The sequence below is a fragment of the Pseudorca crassidens genome, chromosome 4 (assembly GCF_039906515.1).
Source record: "Pseudorca crassidens isolate mPseCra1 chromosome 4, mPseCra1.hap1, whole genome shotgun sequence".
Classification (NCBI taxonomy): Eukaryota; Metazoa; Chordata; class Mammalia; order Artiodactyla; family Delphinidae; genus Pseudorca; species Pseudorca crassidens.
In genome coordinates this window covers 20,793,879-20,810,564 of record NC_090299.1, presented here as the reverse complement: position 1 = coordinate 20,810,564, position 16,686 = coordinate 20,793,879, and the positions used below count along the sequence as shown (strand labels likewise).

Below are 16,686 nucleotides of genomic sequence, written 5' to 3'. Positions count from 1 at the left end.
TTGGGGTCTCCTTTTCACAGGCTGCAGGTTCGTAGTTCCCATTGTTTTTGGTATCTGCCCCCACTAGGTAAGGTTTTTTCAGTGAGTTGTATAGGCTTCCTGGTAGAGGGGACTGGTGCCTGCATTCTGGTGGATGAGGCTGGATCTTGTCTTCCTGTTGGGCTGGATCACGTCTGGTGGTGTGTTTTGGGGTGTCTGTGAATTTAGTATGATTTTAGGCAGCCTCTCTGCTAATGGGTGGGGTTGTGTCCTTGTCTTGCTAGTTGTTTGGCATGGGGTATCCAGCCCTGTGGCTTGCTTTTCGTTGAGTGGAGCTGGGTCTTAGCACTGATACTGAGATCTCTGGGAGATCTCTCGCTGATTGATTTTTCTTGGGGCTGAGAGGTCTCTGATGATCCAGTGTCCTGAACTCGGCTCTCCCACCTCAGAGGCTCAGGCCTGACACCAGGCCAGAGCACCAAGACCCGGTCAGCCACATGGCTGGAGGATGGGCAAGTCAGGAAGGAATCAGGTTTCCGGCCCTTGAACGGTGGCCGACTTGGGATTGCGGCTTCGCAGCTCCACCTCAGCGGCTGGTGTAGCTGCCCTGGGAGCTTCGGGACATTGGTTCTGTAGGGGCCAGTGTGTGCAGAGGCCTTGCACCTGACACATAGGATTGGCTTTCCCAGCACAGAACCACTGCAGGGACACACCTTGGCACTTGTGTGGAGAAGCACTGCACACACCACCACTCAAATGTTTGTTCTTATAGTAGACTTTTCTAGTTGATTTCAGTTGGGAAAGTAAGTTGGCTTTTATTACATCCTCATAACCAAGAACAGAAGTCATGCAATATTGTTTTACATTTATGTAGCATCTTCCAGATTACAACCAAGGGATTTCTTTTATTGGTCAACAAACATTTTAAAAATACCCATTGAATAAACATTAGGAGAAACACAAAAATGCCCCACCTTTGACTGTTAGTTCAGCATTGGCACTCCAAAAAACTTCTTCCTTATTCTTTAATCATGGAAGAGCAATTTTAAGTTTAAAAAGTTTGTGATTCCATGTAAAAAGCAAGATTTTGAAATTATTTAAAACGGAAGGAACTCATTGAATTGTTTCATGGTTTTGTATGCATATATTTGTATGAACAAAAACTAAAGTACATCTTCAATGATATTCTATGACAAAAAATTAAAATTTAATTTACCACAAATTTTGAAGCATATATTAAGAGATTCCATGTCATAAGAAAGTAAACAGGGAAAAATAATTAGTAGGCTCATTTCGTTCATGTATACATATAATTTCTAGATACTGATATAATCTCTCTATTCCCTCTAAAAGAAGCAACATCCTCTTCTAAAGAAATAGACATTATACGGTAATTCTACTTTACCATGAAATTCTTCATTGATAAGAAGTTTTTCTTTTCTTTTCTTTTCTGAATGTTTTCCCTCCTAACAGAAATATCTACAGTGGAACACTAAATTTACTTATATTGAAATCATTACCATCATCACATGAATTCTTTGTTATCAAATTTATTGGATTAACAATTGTGTTCTCTTTGTATAATACTTAAGGCACATCCCCAGTCTATTGAGAGCTGTTCTATTATAATTATATTGTAGAAATAGTGCCAGGAACAACCAATTCAGAGCACCTCCTGAATTGTAGTTTCCAATTATGTAATTTTCCAACCGAATTTAATATTATAATTAGAATTCAGCAATTGATAACATCATGGAAGCTTTTTCATTTAAAAACTAGAACAATCTCACTCATAAAAGTGAGATTTAGTAATCATACTAAGAGTCATATTCAGTAATCATACTAAGAATGAAAAAATCTGAACTGCCTTAAAAAGGAGCCACCTTTCTGGGAGTGTAACTGAACAATATTCAATATTAGGAAGCAGGAGCAATGTTTGATATTAGGAAGCATCTTTCTAAGAACGCCATATTAGGAAATACATAGCTACAGTGTGAATGATGAAAGAGAAAAATATAGGAAGACAAAAATATTTTGTCTTATTTTGATAAATATTAATAAGCAGGAACATTCACTAAGAAAAATATCAACTTGAAAATAAATGAGAAAATGCAATGGGTACTTAGGCAAGGGAAGAAAACAGCTAACTTTGTTTGCTGTTAAATACAAAACATAAATATGATGGTGCTGAAGGATAATTTTACAGTACACACATAGCAAATATATGTTATTTCATACAGTAAATCACATTTCTCTTATATTATAGCATTGAGTGACCTCGTGTATCTCTCCTCTTCAAAATGCTGAATTTTTCAAAAACCCTTAGTGTTGCCCCTCAGTCCTGCCCCTAGACACAGGCAAAGAGGTTCTGCTTTGGGCTCTATACTTTAGAGAATCCACATATTATAAACAAAATAAAAGAACAAATACAGTTACTAAAGAACATGTGGGCACTTCCACACATGGGATCCAGCTCCCAGTGCCAGCAAGATGTGACCTGGAAGTCCAAATATCACTTCTTATTTCTGAAACTGTTCAGACCCTAGTAAATATTTCTCATATCTTAGTCCATATGTCCATCTGAATGCCAAGATTTGTACATTGTGCATTTGCTGATATCAGAAATAGGGTAATGTTTTCGTTGCGTTGGAGAGGATGTAGGTGATGGCAGTGCTTAGGTAAAAGACAGGCTAATTAATTTTAAAATTCTTTCTCCCAGATAGTATGAACACAGTCGATCCTTTTATTGTTAATTTTTATTTTATATTGGAGTAGAGTTGATTAACAATGTTGTGTTAGTTTCAGTGTATAGCAAAGTGATTCAATTATACATATACATGTATCTATTCTTTTTCAAATTCTCTTTCCATTTAGGTTATTACAGAGTATTGAGCAGCATTCCCTGTGCTATACAGTAGGTCCTTGTTGGTTATCTATTTTAAATATAGCAGTGTGTACATGTCAATCTCAAACTCCCAATCTGTCCCTCCCCCCACCCACCCTTCACCCCTGGTAACTATAAATTCATACTCTAAGTCAGTGAATCTGTTTCTGTTTTGTAAATAAGCTCATTTGTATAGTTTTTTTTTTAGATTCTGCATATAAATGATATCATATGATATTTGTCTTTCTCTGTCTGACTTCTTCACTTAGTATGATAATCTCCAGGTCCATCCATGTTGCTTCAAATGGGATTATTTCATTCTTTTTAATGGCTAAGTAATATTCCATTGTATATATGTACCATATCTTCTTTACTTATTCATCTGTCAATGGACATTTAAGTTGCTTCCATGCACTGCAATGAGCATTGGGGTGCATATATCCTTTCAAACCATGGTCTTCTCTGGAGTGACCATGAGTGCCCAGGAGTGGGATTGCTGGATCATGTGGTAGCTCTATTTTTAGTTTCATAAGGAACCTCCATACTTTTCTCCATAGTGACTGTACCAATTTATATTCCCACCAACAGTGTAGGAGGTTTCCCTTCACTCCACACCCTCTCCAGCATTTATTGTTTGTAAAGTTTTTGATGGTGGCCATTCTGACTGGTGTGAGGTGATATCTCATTGTAGTTTTGATTTGTATTTCTCTAATAATTAGTGATGTTGAGCATCTTTTCTTGTGCCTCTTGGTCATCTGTATGTCTTCTTTGGAGGAATGTTTATTTAGGTGTTCTGCCCATTTTTGGATTGGGTTGTCTGTTTGTTTGTTTGATATTGAGCTGCATAAGCTGTTTGTATATTTTAGGGATCAATCCCTTGTTGGTCACATCATTTGCAAGTATTTTCTCCCATTCTGTGGGTTGTCTTTTCGTTTTGTTTATGATTTTCTTTGCTGTACAAAAGCTTTGAAGTTCCATTAGGCCCCATTTGCTTATTTCTGTTTTTATTTCCATTACTCTAGGAGACGGATCAAAAAAGATATTGCTGCAATTTATGTCAAAGAGTGTTCTGCCTATGTTTTCCTCTGAGAGTTTTATATTATCTAGTCTTACATTTAGTTTGTTTTGAGTTTTTGAGTTTGTTTTTCTGTAAGGTTTAAGAGAATGTTCTCATTGCATTCTTTTACATGTAGCTGTCCAGTTTTCTCAGCACAACTTATTAAAGAGACTGTCTTTTCTCTATTGTATATTCTTGCCTTCTTTGTCATAGATTAATTGACCATAGGTGTGTGGGTTTATTTCTGGGCCTTCTATCCTATTCCACTTATCTATATTTCTGTTTTTGTGCCACTACCATACTATTTTGATGACTGTAGCTTTGTGATATAATCTGAAATCAGGGAGCCTGATTTCTCCAGCTTGGTTTTTCTTTCTCAGGATTGCTTTGGCTATTCAGGGTCTTTTGTGTCTCCATAAAAATTTTTAAATTTTAAGATTTTTTTTTGTTCCAGTTCAGTGAAAGATGCCATTGGTAATTTAATAGGGATTGCATTGAATCTGTAGATTGACTTGGATAGTATAGTCATTTTGACAATATTGATTCTTCCAATCCAAGAACATGGTATATCTTTCAATTTGTTTCTGTCATTTTCGATTTCTTTCATCAGCCTCTCATAGTTTTCAGGGTACAGGCATTTGTCTCCTTAGGTAGGTTTATTCCTAGGTATTTTATTCTTTTTTATTCTTTGTTGTTAGTGTATAGAAATGCAAGAGATTTCTGTGTATTTATCTTGTATCCTGCAGCTTTACTGAATTCATTGATGAACTGTAGTAGTTTTCTGGTAGCATCTTTAGGATTTTCTATGTATAGTATCATGTCATCTGGAAACATTGACATTTTTACTTGTTCTTTTCCAGCTTGGATTGCCTTTGTTGCTTTTTCTCCTCTGATTGCTGTGGCTAGGACTTCCAAAACTATGTTGAATAAAAGTGGCACGAGTGGACATCCTTGTCTTATTCCTGATCTTAGAGGAAATATTTTCAGCTTTTCACCTTTTAACATGATGTGAGCTGTAGGTTTGTCATATATGGCCTTTATTATGTTGTGGTATGTTCCCTCTGTGCCCACTTTCTGGAGAGATTTTATCATAAATTGGTGTTGAATTTTGTCAAAAGCTTTTTCTGCATCTGTTGAGATGATCATATTATTTATTTATTTATTTATTTATTTATTATTATTTGGCTGAATTGGGTCTTCATTGCTGTATGCAGGCTTTCTCTAGTTGCGGTGAGTTGGGGCTACTCTTCGTTGCAGTGTGCAGGCTTCTCATTTTGGTGGCCTCTCTTGTTTCGGAGCATGGGCTCTAGGTGTGTGGGCTTCAGTAGTTGCAGCATGCGGACTCCATAGTTGTGGTTCTTGGGCTCTAGAGCGCAGGCTCAGTAGTTGTGGTGCACAGGCTTAGTTCCTCCATGGCATGTGGGATCTTACCAGACCGGGGCTCAAACCCATGTCCCCTGCATTGGCAGGCAGATTATTAACTACTGCACCACCAGGGAAGTCCCAATCATATGATTTTTATTCTTCAATTTGTTGATATGGTGTATCACCCTGATTGATTTGTGGATGTTAAAAAATCCTTGAATCCCTGAGATAAATCCCATTTGATTATGGTGTACGATGTTTTAATGTATTGTTGGATTCAGTTTGTTAGTATTTTGTTGAGGATTTTTGTGTCTATGTTCATCAGATATTGGCCTGTAATTTTCTTTTGTGTGCTATCTTTGTCTGTTTTGGGTATTAAGGTGATGGTGGCCTCATAGAATGAGTTTGGGAGTGTTCCTTCCTCTACAATTTTTTGGGATAGTTTCAGAAGGATAGGTGTTAACTCTTCTCTAAATATTTGGTAGAATTCTCCCATGAAGCTATCGGGTCGTAGACTTTTGTTTGTTGGGAGTTTTAAATCACAGTTTCAACATTTCATTACTTGTGATTGGTCTGTTCATATTTTCTATTTCCTCCTGGTTCAGTCTTGGGAGATTGTACCTTTCTAGGAATTTGTCCATTTCTCCTACATTGTCCATTTTAGTGGCATATAGTTGCTTGTAGTAGTCTCTTATGATCCTTTTGCATTTCTGTGGTGTCCATTGTAACTTCGCCTTTTTCATTTCTAATTCTATTGATCTGAGCCCTCTCCCTCTTTTTCTTGATGAGTCTCACTAAAGGTTTATCAGTTTTGTTTATCTTTTTGAAGAAGCAGCTTTTAGTATCGTTGATCTTTTCTATTGCTTTCTTCATCTCTATTTCACTTATTTCTGCTCTGATCTTTACGATTTCTTTCCTTCTACTAACTTCGGATGTGGTTTGTTATTCCTTCTCTAGTTGCTTTAGGTGTAAATTTAAGTTGTTTATTTAAATTTTTTCTTGTTTCCTGAGGTAAGATTATATTGCTATAAACTTCCCTCTTAGAACAGCTTTTGCTGCATCCCATAGGTTTTGAATCATTGTTCTTTCATGTTCATTTGTCTCTAGGAATTTTTAAATTTCCTCTTTGATTTCTTCACTGATCCATTGGGCTTTTAGTAGCATATTGTTTAGCCTCCATGTATATCTGTTTCTTACAGTTTTTTTTTTCTTGTAGTTGATTTCTAATCTTACAGTGTTGTGGTCAGAAAAGATGCTTGATATGATTTCAGTTTTCTTAAATGTACCGAGACTTGATTTGTGACCCAAGATGTGATCTATCCTGGAGAACGTTCCATGTGCACTTGAGAAGAATGTGTATTCTGCTCCTTTTGGATGGAATGCTTTATAAATATCAATTAAGCCCATCTGGTCTAATGTATCATTTAAGGCCTGTGTTTCCTTATTGATTTCTGTCTGGATGATCTGTCCATTGATGAAAGTTGGTTGTTAAAGTCCCCCACTATTACTGTGTTACTGTAGATTTCTCCTTTTATGGCTGTTAGTATTTGCCTTATATATTGAGGTGCTCCTATGATGGGTGTGTTTATAGTTATAAGTGTTATATCTTCTTCTTGGCTTTATCCTTTGATCATTATGTAGTGTCTCTTGTAACAGTCTTTATTTTAAAGTCTTTTAGTCAATTCTTGAATAATGAAGTATCATTTTCTAGTAGTGTCAAGCATCTGTCCTAACTTTTTGTGTGTTTCAATTTGTGGTTTTGCAACTAGTCATGAATTAGCAGAGAACTCATATCAGCTGCAGATGGTGGCTGAAGAACAGTTTGTAGTACTCTACAAATCATTTTACTGTTAAATTTAAATATATGTGGAACTAGATATAAAATACATGAAGCATAAAATCCTTTAAATGGCAACTAGGTGAACATCGAACTCTAAAATTGTGAGTAGTGTTACTTTAATCAAAATATTTAATAAAATTTAAGTAAATTTTCAAAACAAATTTTCAAAATAAATGTCAGCTTTATTTAAATAATTTTGTATAAGTTTTTATTTAGATAATTTTAATTTTTAATAGTCTAAAAGAAAAAAGTTTTTAAAAATACATATAAATGCTTTAATGTTTCACTGAAACACAATAAACATTCAAAAAGTACACATAGTGTAGTTCTGTGAATTTTAATAAACTGCACAGCCAAATAGCCAGTATCTAGATGAAGAAAGAGAACACTGTCTGCAACTACGAGTTGCATAATGCTTTCTTCCAATCACTATCCCCTTCCCAAGATTACCATTATTACATCATTACAATCCCTTCATCTTTTACATAGAACATATAATATCAATAATTATGAGAGTAATATTCCCTCATATTCATAGGTGCCACCAGGACTCAAGAGGAGGGGATTATATGGGGCATATGTGCCAGGGAGTGGAAGTCATGGAGAGCATCTTAGAATTTTGCCCACTCTAGTAGGCTATCCCTTTTCAGATGCTATCTATTTTATAGAAATATATAATAAATATTTATATTTTAAAGTAAGTTCCTCAAGATCAGACACATAATGGGTCATAAAGCTGAGGCCGGAATGCAAGTATTCTAACACAAGATCCAGTGATCTTTCTAGTATATTAAGCTAGGCTCACCCTGTTAATGTCTTTCTGTTTGTCTATTTATTAACACATTTTAAATATGGCAACTGGCACTAACGGTTTTAGGAGTATGGGGATTTCCTTTAAAAAACAATTGTGTAGACCTTCCACATTAGAGAGCTAATACTTTTATTTAATCAGACTGAAGTTAATAATCACAGTTCATACTGAATAACAGATATTGTTAAATAACTCTGCACTTTCAACTACTCAGAGACCCAGAAAATCCAGGTTGGGCACTGCTCTAAATGGCATCTGTCCTGTAGAGTGTAAAATGGATTCACATCTCTTGTTTTCGTCTGAATTCATGTGGCTTTTAGTGTTTGTCCCCCTTGAATTAAAGGATCTCAGATGCTATGCCTCCTCAAAAATAGTTTTTTAGCAATCATGACAAATAATCCTTTCCTATTTAAAATATTATAGGACAATTATCTATAACATTTTATACAAGACACATGGACTGACAGGCTTTCAGAGTGTGGCCTGAGCAGTGTCCTACCTAATGAGGCTCCAGTTGATGAATATAAGAATGGGTGTTTGCTTACTGCAGAGGTTAGAATCAGATGCTCTAAGTGGCGCTTCCAGCCTCACTCTGCAAGAACCTACCCAACGGGAGACTTGAGGCACTGCCGAGACCACTGGAACCAACTCTTTCATCCCACACAAGTTCCCAGCCATTCTTGTCTGCCAAAATAAGAAGGTAATAATTGGGGTAGGAGCCTGGCAGCCAAGCCCAGAGAATTCATAACAGGTTCACTCTGCCAAGATGCAAAATATGCTGAGATATCTCAGACGCTCCCTGAAGCAGCCTCGGAAAACGCTATTCACTTACGCTCATCTAGAAACCACAACTTCTTCTTGTAGAAAGTCCTGTGGCTGAAGCTGGCAGTGGTTAAGTTTCCACATAGCAACTAGAGTAAATAAATGCAATATTTGCTTTTCTAAAAGTTAACTAAAACTGCTGATTTCCAGCTGCTGGTAGAAAAATATAATTGTCAAGATTTACCTAGGAAAATTGAGATTCTTGTATTTCATGAAATCAATGGTGTTAATCTACTTAAAATTATTAATCAACACACGGAATGCATCAGAGTAGGCATAAAAGAGAGGTCTTTTTGAAAATAAGTAAAGCATTGTTGAAGCAGTATGGCTCTTCTCCCCATTGATTTCCATTCTCTGCAATAACCAGAGACTTCTAGAGTTGGGAGGAATCTTAGGGATCATTTAGGCCTCCTGTGGACCTTTTTCTGAGCAAGAAAACGAGTTCCAGAGATGTAAGATAACTTAGTCAAATTCACAGCGCTAGGTCGTGGTAAATTCAGAGCTAGGGCTTAATCCTGGTATCACCAAATCAGCATCAGGGCATAGGTACACTCTTTTCAAATAATGTCCTGCCCTCAGTCCAGCTGAGGACCCCACCCTCTGCCCACCATGTGTCCCTTTACACTGAACAGCTAACACTTGAACACTTGAAACTACTTGTTTTCCTCTGTGGCTCAAACACAACTTCCCTTGTCATCTAAACTCCAGTCCCCCTCTTTCACTCTCTCAGTAGATGCCAAAGTCAAGGTGACATAAAGTTTCTCTTTCCTTAGCAAACTGTGTTTTATCAAGAGCAGCCACAGCCCTGCTGCTTCTGATGTCAGCAGCTCCAGCACCCTGGGGAACCTTCTGAGCTTCTGCCAAGAGCCCTCAAGATCTGTCAAAATTGTATCTCCCTTAGAGCGCGTTCTGAAAACATCCCAGGTCTTCTGAACAAATTTCCCAACAGTTTAATTCGCCACAAGATAACAAGTCTTCCAGATAATTTCTCTGTAGCTCTATTTCACATTAAATCTTGCCATTACTTCTTGCTTCAATCCCATTGTTTTTCATTTTACATGAACCCTTTTAGTTCTTCCCCTCACTACTATCTAATTATCTTTCTTTCTTTGAGATTCCCACCAGTTTAATATAATGAGGTCCAACTTTTTTCTGCTCTGAAACACCATTGGTCCCAGTGGGAATTCTTAACCTGAGATTTCAGGAGACCTAGCAACTGTTAGAAATTTTATGCAAAACAATTTGTATATGTGCATATTTGCTTTTAATCACAGCTTTAATTAGAATCTCAAAAGACTGATGCATAGAAAAAGGTTGAGATTGATTATTCTGTGAAATCAGACCCACACAAGGCACTCACTTCTTGCCTCTGTGACTCTTTTTGTCCCTCTTTCCATTGGTTAAAGACCCTCCCGTTCCCCGCTGCCCACACACCTCAAGTACTCAGCAGCCTATAGCATGGAATACACATGGCCCTCATTTGTCTGTGGCATATGTAAGCATTTAAAAGGATCACCGCTAGTTTAGCCCGAAACTGTGTATTAATGATTCACTATAGGATGATTATGACTGAAAGGGACACTCTCTACAGGCCAATACTCTTTGGTTGATTAAGTCAGGTGATGGATCACAGACTGAACACATTCTCGGAGGAGGCACTATAATACTGCTAAAATTAGAGACCAGAAATAGCTCTCAAATATACATTCATTAGTGTAGAACTACAACGCTCAATGCACAAACTTAAGATGGGATGCGAGGGAGGGGAGGGAGGGAAGGAAGGGAGCCTGGGTTACTCAAAAAAGACTTTGCAGCCATAGGAGTACAGTGCCAAATCTAGCCAGTGAAATAAACATTCTGCTTTTCTGGTAAAGTATTTCCCAGTTGTGTGCTGTTCTGAGGGAATGATATGCTGGCTATGATTTATACAGTTCTAATGAACTTTCAAAGCAATTTTCAGAAAGCAGCAAACTGAGGAAAGATTGTATATAAGCTGGAACTTTGCTTATTTATTACTTTGATGAATGTAAAGACAGATACTATATTTCCCCAGTAGAAATTATTATCAACACTGTATCATTATAATATTGAATGACATCCCAGCCAAAGGGCCTCTCTTTATTTACTTCAGAGTGAAAATAAGAAAAGCATGAATAGCCTGTTAATATATCCATGACTGATTAGTTGCCCGGTATTCAAGAAACCAGTTATGAATATCAGCTTCTGCTGTAACAAAGTGTTCCAAATTTATTTCTCCAGTATAAAACCAATGTAGTGAATCACATGCCTTACACAGACAAATGTCAGAAAATAAAAGTGGTTTCAATACATTGTTATTACTAGAAGAAGAATTTGAACAAACACTCCAAGTTTTGAATGTTTCTGGTAGATGAGAAACTTTGAATCTGTGCAACTCTTTACATGAGGTTCAAGGTCACCTTACAACAATGGGCTGTAATCGATGTAGTTCTCCACGATGCTACACCGAAATAGCCATTACAGTGACGTGCCAGACACTGAACACTGCTATTAGAAGCGAAGTTGGGATCTCAGTAAGTTTTTAAGGAGACCTCGGCATCCATTTTGTGATATTTGGGGCAGAAATTTAATTTTGGGTGTTGTATCTGACTCTGTCTAGTCAGCAAAATAAATATGCAGTTGACTTATGAAAGATTAAAAAAAACCCTTAATTGGCATTGCACGATTTCTTCTAACAATAAATGGATTTGAATGTAGGCTAAATTCAGAGGCCATATTTTGTGCCATTTCGATGGCTACAGTTCCATGGTAGGCATGGGAAAAAAGATCTATTTTGCCACTACAGATAGTGTCTACCCTGAGGTATTGAGTTACCATGGAATGATGAATATTTCTAAGGCCTTGAGCTTTACTGAACATCTGCTTTTCACAACCACATTTTAAGGGGAAAAAAATCTGAGAGGCTGAAAAAACATACAAAATCCCCAGGACAGGAGAATTTTCCTTCTCATCTCTTCCGTAAACCAGGACCAGATTCCAAATTGAAACCACTGATCACATGAGGACATTTTCAAAGGTGTTGCTTTGCATCGGTCTTTTCTGAAGCACAATTTGGGGGCGAAGGTGAGTATGGTTTGGAGAACACCCTGTAACAATCAGAGTTCCCAAAACAGAACAGAGGGAGGCCAAAGGGACCAGACAAATAAACTGCTCTCCCTCTCTTCAGGGGTCAAGCAGATCCTGTTTCATGTCTAAGATGTACACACTGAGTTCTTAGTCTCTTGCTGTATAAGGTGGTAAAAGAGTTGGAATCACCTACACAGAAAATTCTGCAGACACAACACTGGCTTTCAGTCAAGTAAAAGATGTGACAGCCAGCCTGCCCTTCCATGGACGAAAAAAGTGCACGCCATCTTACCATAAAGTCAAGGGACTTGCCCCCTTTCACAGATTATGTAACACTTTCCTGAAAAGTGGGGTACACTGCCGATTTCATGTAGTGATGAGATGAAAGCCCGTCCAGTGATTCCTGTAGACATGAGCTGGTCACATAGCTCTCCTTCACTATGCAGTGAAAAAGAACCCTGCCTGAGTTACCGCTGAAAATATTCTCCCCTTAGATATAAATTTCTTGAGTCACCTATTCTGAAAGGTCTGTCATGTTTTATATGTCCAAGAGATTTCATTGAGCAAAAATTTAATGATTTGAGACAGATACAGCTACCAATATAAAATCAGAGTAACATTCTATTACCTGTTTACTTCATGTTCAGTTAGGAACACAATTATATCTGAATTCTAATATTATAATAGTGATATAGTCATATCAGTTGTGGGATAGTGACTCCCCAAAGAAGCCAAAAGAATGAAGACTCATAGAACTGCTAAAATGGTTTGGTGGCCTTCAGTTTTAGAGAAGAGGGAAAAGATGTTTGCCAGAAGCCTCAGGGCTTTCTCCTCCATCATCGATAGAAAACTGGAACTTTCCCATGAATATGCAGCCATGTTCTGGGGACTTCCTATTATTTAAAAAATGATAACAGCTCCCTTGCAACCCTTTTATTTCCCATTAAGCGCCACCACATTCCTCTGCTACCTTCACAGCAAAACCTCTAGAAAGAGTTGTCTATAGAGGTTGTCCTGACTGTCTCATCTCAGCATCTCTCCTCCACTCTGCACTCACACGTCACTTCCAGCCACGCTGCAGAGGCTGTTCTTGTCACGTCCTCAGGGGTCTTCATGTCGCTGCCACCTGGTTTTTATCCTTCTCTATGATTTATGTAAGAGCAGAATGGATATGTATTAAGAATCATTTTGTAGCTATCTTTTCATTGCCTGCTGTTTATATGACAAAAAGAATTGAAAAAAATTTTCAGGGGTTGACTGTATGTTGGACACTGTTATAGACATCAAAAGAATACTAAAAATAATTTTCCCAGTAAGTTTTCTTCTATTTAAAAAGACAAAATAGGGGCACCTACTAAAATATAAGAGCAATTATCAATTATATCCACAAAAGTAAAATGATAAAAACAGTACAGTTAATGTGTGTTCAAGTCAAATAGAATAGAGGATTAAATGGAAGTACAAAGGAAGCCAGTAAGCTCAGGCAATCTTTCTGAAACAATTAACTTCTGACCAGGACTAGAAGGAGGTAGTAAAAGGGAAGAAAATAAACTCCTTTACTAAACACCTGATATTAAGTTCCAAATAGTATACTATTCTATTTCCATTCAACTGCTTCCCATATTTTCCTCAGGATTCAGCCTAAACAGCTAAAGCCTGTCTACGAATCCTTCCCTGCCGCTGAGCCTCATACCTTCTCTGTTGCTTCCCTGTATATACATTATATTCACCTCGTAATGTGTCTGTCTCCCCCATTGGTCTGTAAGCTCTTTTTCCTCTTTTACCCATAGTGACAACCAAGCAGCAACTGGCATTTTTTTTTTTTTTTGGCCGTGCCACACACTATGTGGGATCTTAATTCCCCAACCAGGGATCAAACCCATGCCCCCTGCAGTGGAAGAGAAGCGCCTTAACCACTGGACCACCAGCGAAGTCCCCCTTTTTTAAAAAAAATTTTTTTTTGCAACTGGCATTTAGCAGCTGACCAACAACTGCTTGTTGTATGACTCTTAATGCCCACAACAGCCCTGAGATGAAATCGTTATTAATGATCAATATCCTTATTAATGTTACAGAGAAGAAAACAGAGAACCCGAGAGGTTAAAGAGATCCTGACTATTACGAAGCTGAATTTATGACTTTATGTCTTTATGTCCAACCCCAAGACTTTGGACCTAAAGCCCAAGCCTAGTTTACTATCCCATGTTGTCATCTCAGCAAGTGTTGCTCGAAAATAGCAGGCAACTAATTCCAGGGATATAGGCGGAAAGTATAAATGGAACGTGAGAGTCAGACATCAGATTGATTGTTTAAAGCACAGGGGCCCTATCGAAAAATCATGGAAACTGTTGCTTCTTATGTTTTGCCATAAACATTATGTTCTCTCACTCTCTGCCTTCTTTCTGGGTTATCTCAGTAACCTTCATAAATTCAGTTGTCATCTGTGTACTGATGATTCCAAACCACATACCTGTAGTTCAGATTGCTTTCATGAGGCTCTGAACCATATCCGTCGGCCCCTAGACATCTCCCTGGATGCCACTGTATATAGGCCACTTAACCTGATGGGGAAGTGTAAGAGTCTCCATATAAATAATTAAATAAATATATATATATAAACACTCAACAAATGCCGTTTCTTTATTATTAATATCAAAAATATGGAACGCTTCACAAATTTGCATCTCCTCCTTGCGCAGGGGCCATGCTCATCTCTGTATCGTTCCAGTTTTAGTATGTGTGCTGCCGAAGCCAGCACTCCGTATATTTTTAAAGCCCATCACATTTAAAAACTTAGACTAGATCAGTGTGTTCCTGAGGAAGTTATTGGGATGTGTGATGCATGTTATAGAAGTCAGTTTTGTTTGTATATAGACACTTAATATGTTACTAAAATCCCACCCTAATTTTTCCCAGTGTAATTTTCAGGACATCTCATGTTCAGCTGTGTGGTCTAATCACATCTAACTACTTATCTTCCCTGACCGTACCCACACTTCTGTGTTCCAGTGCTCCTGCCATGTTGTCTACATAGATGGTACACCGCTCACCCTCATTCTATCAATCAGGTTCCAGCAGAAAAATGGAAACTGCACTAAGGTGTTGCAGTAGAGGGATTTAGTATAGAGATCAGCTTACACATGCTCTGAAGGCCTAAAAAAGCCCCAAGAGGATACTGAGGTCATCCAGAAATGATAACTGCAGAGACAGCTCCAACTAGGTCTAAGGGAACAAAAAGGCAGAGATTGGGAATATTAGAGCCAAGGAGCTTCAGGGAGAGATTATCATAGAGTTGGTGCTCAGACCTCTGGGGAGGGGGGCCACCTGGCTGCTGCCGGAACTGCAGGAACTGAGACGTGGAGCCTGTGGAGCCAGAGCTCGGAACCCTGGGGAGAAGATACCAAGCAGCTTCTGGTGGTGCCTCTACGGGATAGGATGTGGTTGGTGCTCAAGTCCTGTTAGAAACAGGAGGTTGGAACTTATGCTTACTCAGCTTGCATTCCAAACGTCAGTCTGTCAGAAACCAGTGCCTGATGTGGAAGCCCTACACGGTCGATACATTTCCTATCCCTGTCTCCCTCCTGTGCGCTCTATTCTACCCACCGCTGCCAAAGTGCCCTCCCTGACACCAGCACAGTAAACATAATCTCTACGTTCTCAAATCCCTATCGTCATTCCTTGCTGACTAGTGTTTTAAATATATCCTCTCTCTGGTGTTGAAGGCCTTCTACAGTTTTCTAGCCCTTTTTCACTGCTTCCCTAAGTGCCTTTTATGCTCCCACGGGACCTAGCTCTTGCTTAGAAATGCACCAAATTTTCTATCTTCATCTAATAGGCCACAAATCTCAGCCTCATCTTGCCTCTGAATTTACTTTTAAATGGTAATATGCATATATGCAAAAGTCACCTTGACTTTCATTTACAAAGCGTCACAACCAGAGTGAATGGAGTAGCTGCTGCAGAATAAAAACTTTGCATAGTTTCAATGAAACTAAGGGGCCTAATTTCAGCCAATTAAAACTTAAGTGACAACTAAATGTGTAGTAACTAAGACTGGAAGAACTGAACGCTGTCAATGCACAAGTTTTACACCTTTTCTGATTTTCACCTATACGGTAGACTGGTTAGAAGGGATCATTTCTAAATTCTCAGCAATTCAGCAGCTAAGATTCTGACTTGGGCCACGTGCAGACACCGTGAGTAGAACAGGAGTTTACTGCCTGTGTGAGTTGTAGCATTTCAGAAAATTCTAGAGCAACATTTTTTCCTTATTTGCCCTTTGAGTTGCAAAACTAGCTTTCAACAGGAAAAGCAAGTTTGCTACTTACCCTTGAAAGGTGTCTCTTTTATGTGTGAAAACACTAAGGTGAAAATGTCAAATGTTTCACATTTCCTTGAGCTTGTGAAATCTAAAGGGATGTGAAATTTTCTTTTATTCAGATGATTCAGATTGAAGGTATAGGAATATCTCCTGCCAATGTGTATTTCCTGGTGCTACCATATCATTTTACTTTTTAACAGACAAATATTAAAGATTTTGTTATTTCCTTTAAGGTGTAAAATTACCATTATTTCCCTTTATGTAAAAAAAGACAAAAATTATCCTGGAATTCTGAATTTGTGATTTAAAAAAGGCAAATCTTATCTGACAGTTAATTGCTTACCGCACTTTAAATCCAATTTCTTTGTATAAGCTTCAGATCAATTTCTAAATAATGAGAACGTAAATACAAGTAATCTTTTAAATTTACTATGTATCCAAATTATGCCAGTCTGTAACTTATTCAACTTCCTAAGTCATACATTCATTTAACCTACCTTGG

General features: G+C 37.9%; 1 long non-coding RNA gene and 1 other non-coding gene across 2 annotated transcripts in view; one reads left to right on the top strand and one right to left on the bottom strand.

Annotated features, from left to right (window-relative positions):
• The window catches only part of LOC137223089 (uncharacterized), a 370,295-nt gene that overhangs the window by 304,685 nt on the left and 48,924 nt on the right, over window positions 1-16,686 (top strand). The gene's annotated exons all lie outside the window — the stretch shown is intronic.
• On the bottom strand, window positions 14,518-14,621 carry LOC137224193 (U6 spliceosomal RNA). The gene has a single exon (XR_010943288.1). It is a non-coding gene; the product is annotated as a U6 spliceosomal RNA (small nuclear RNA).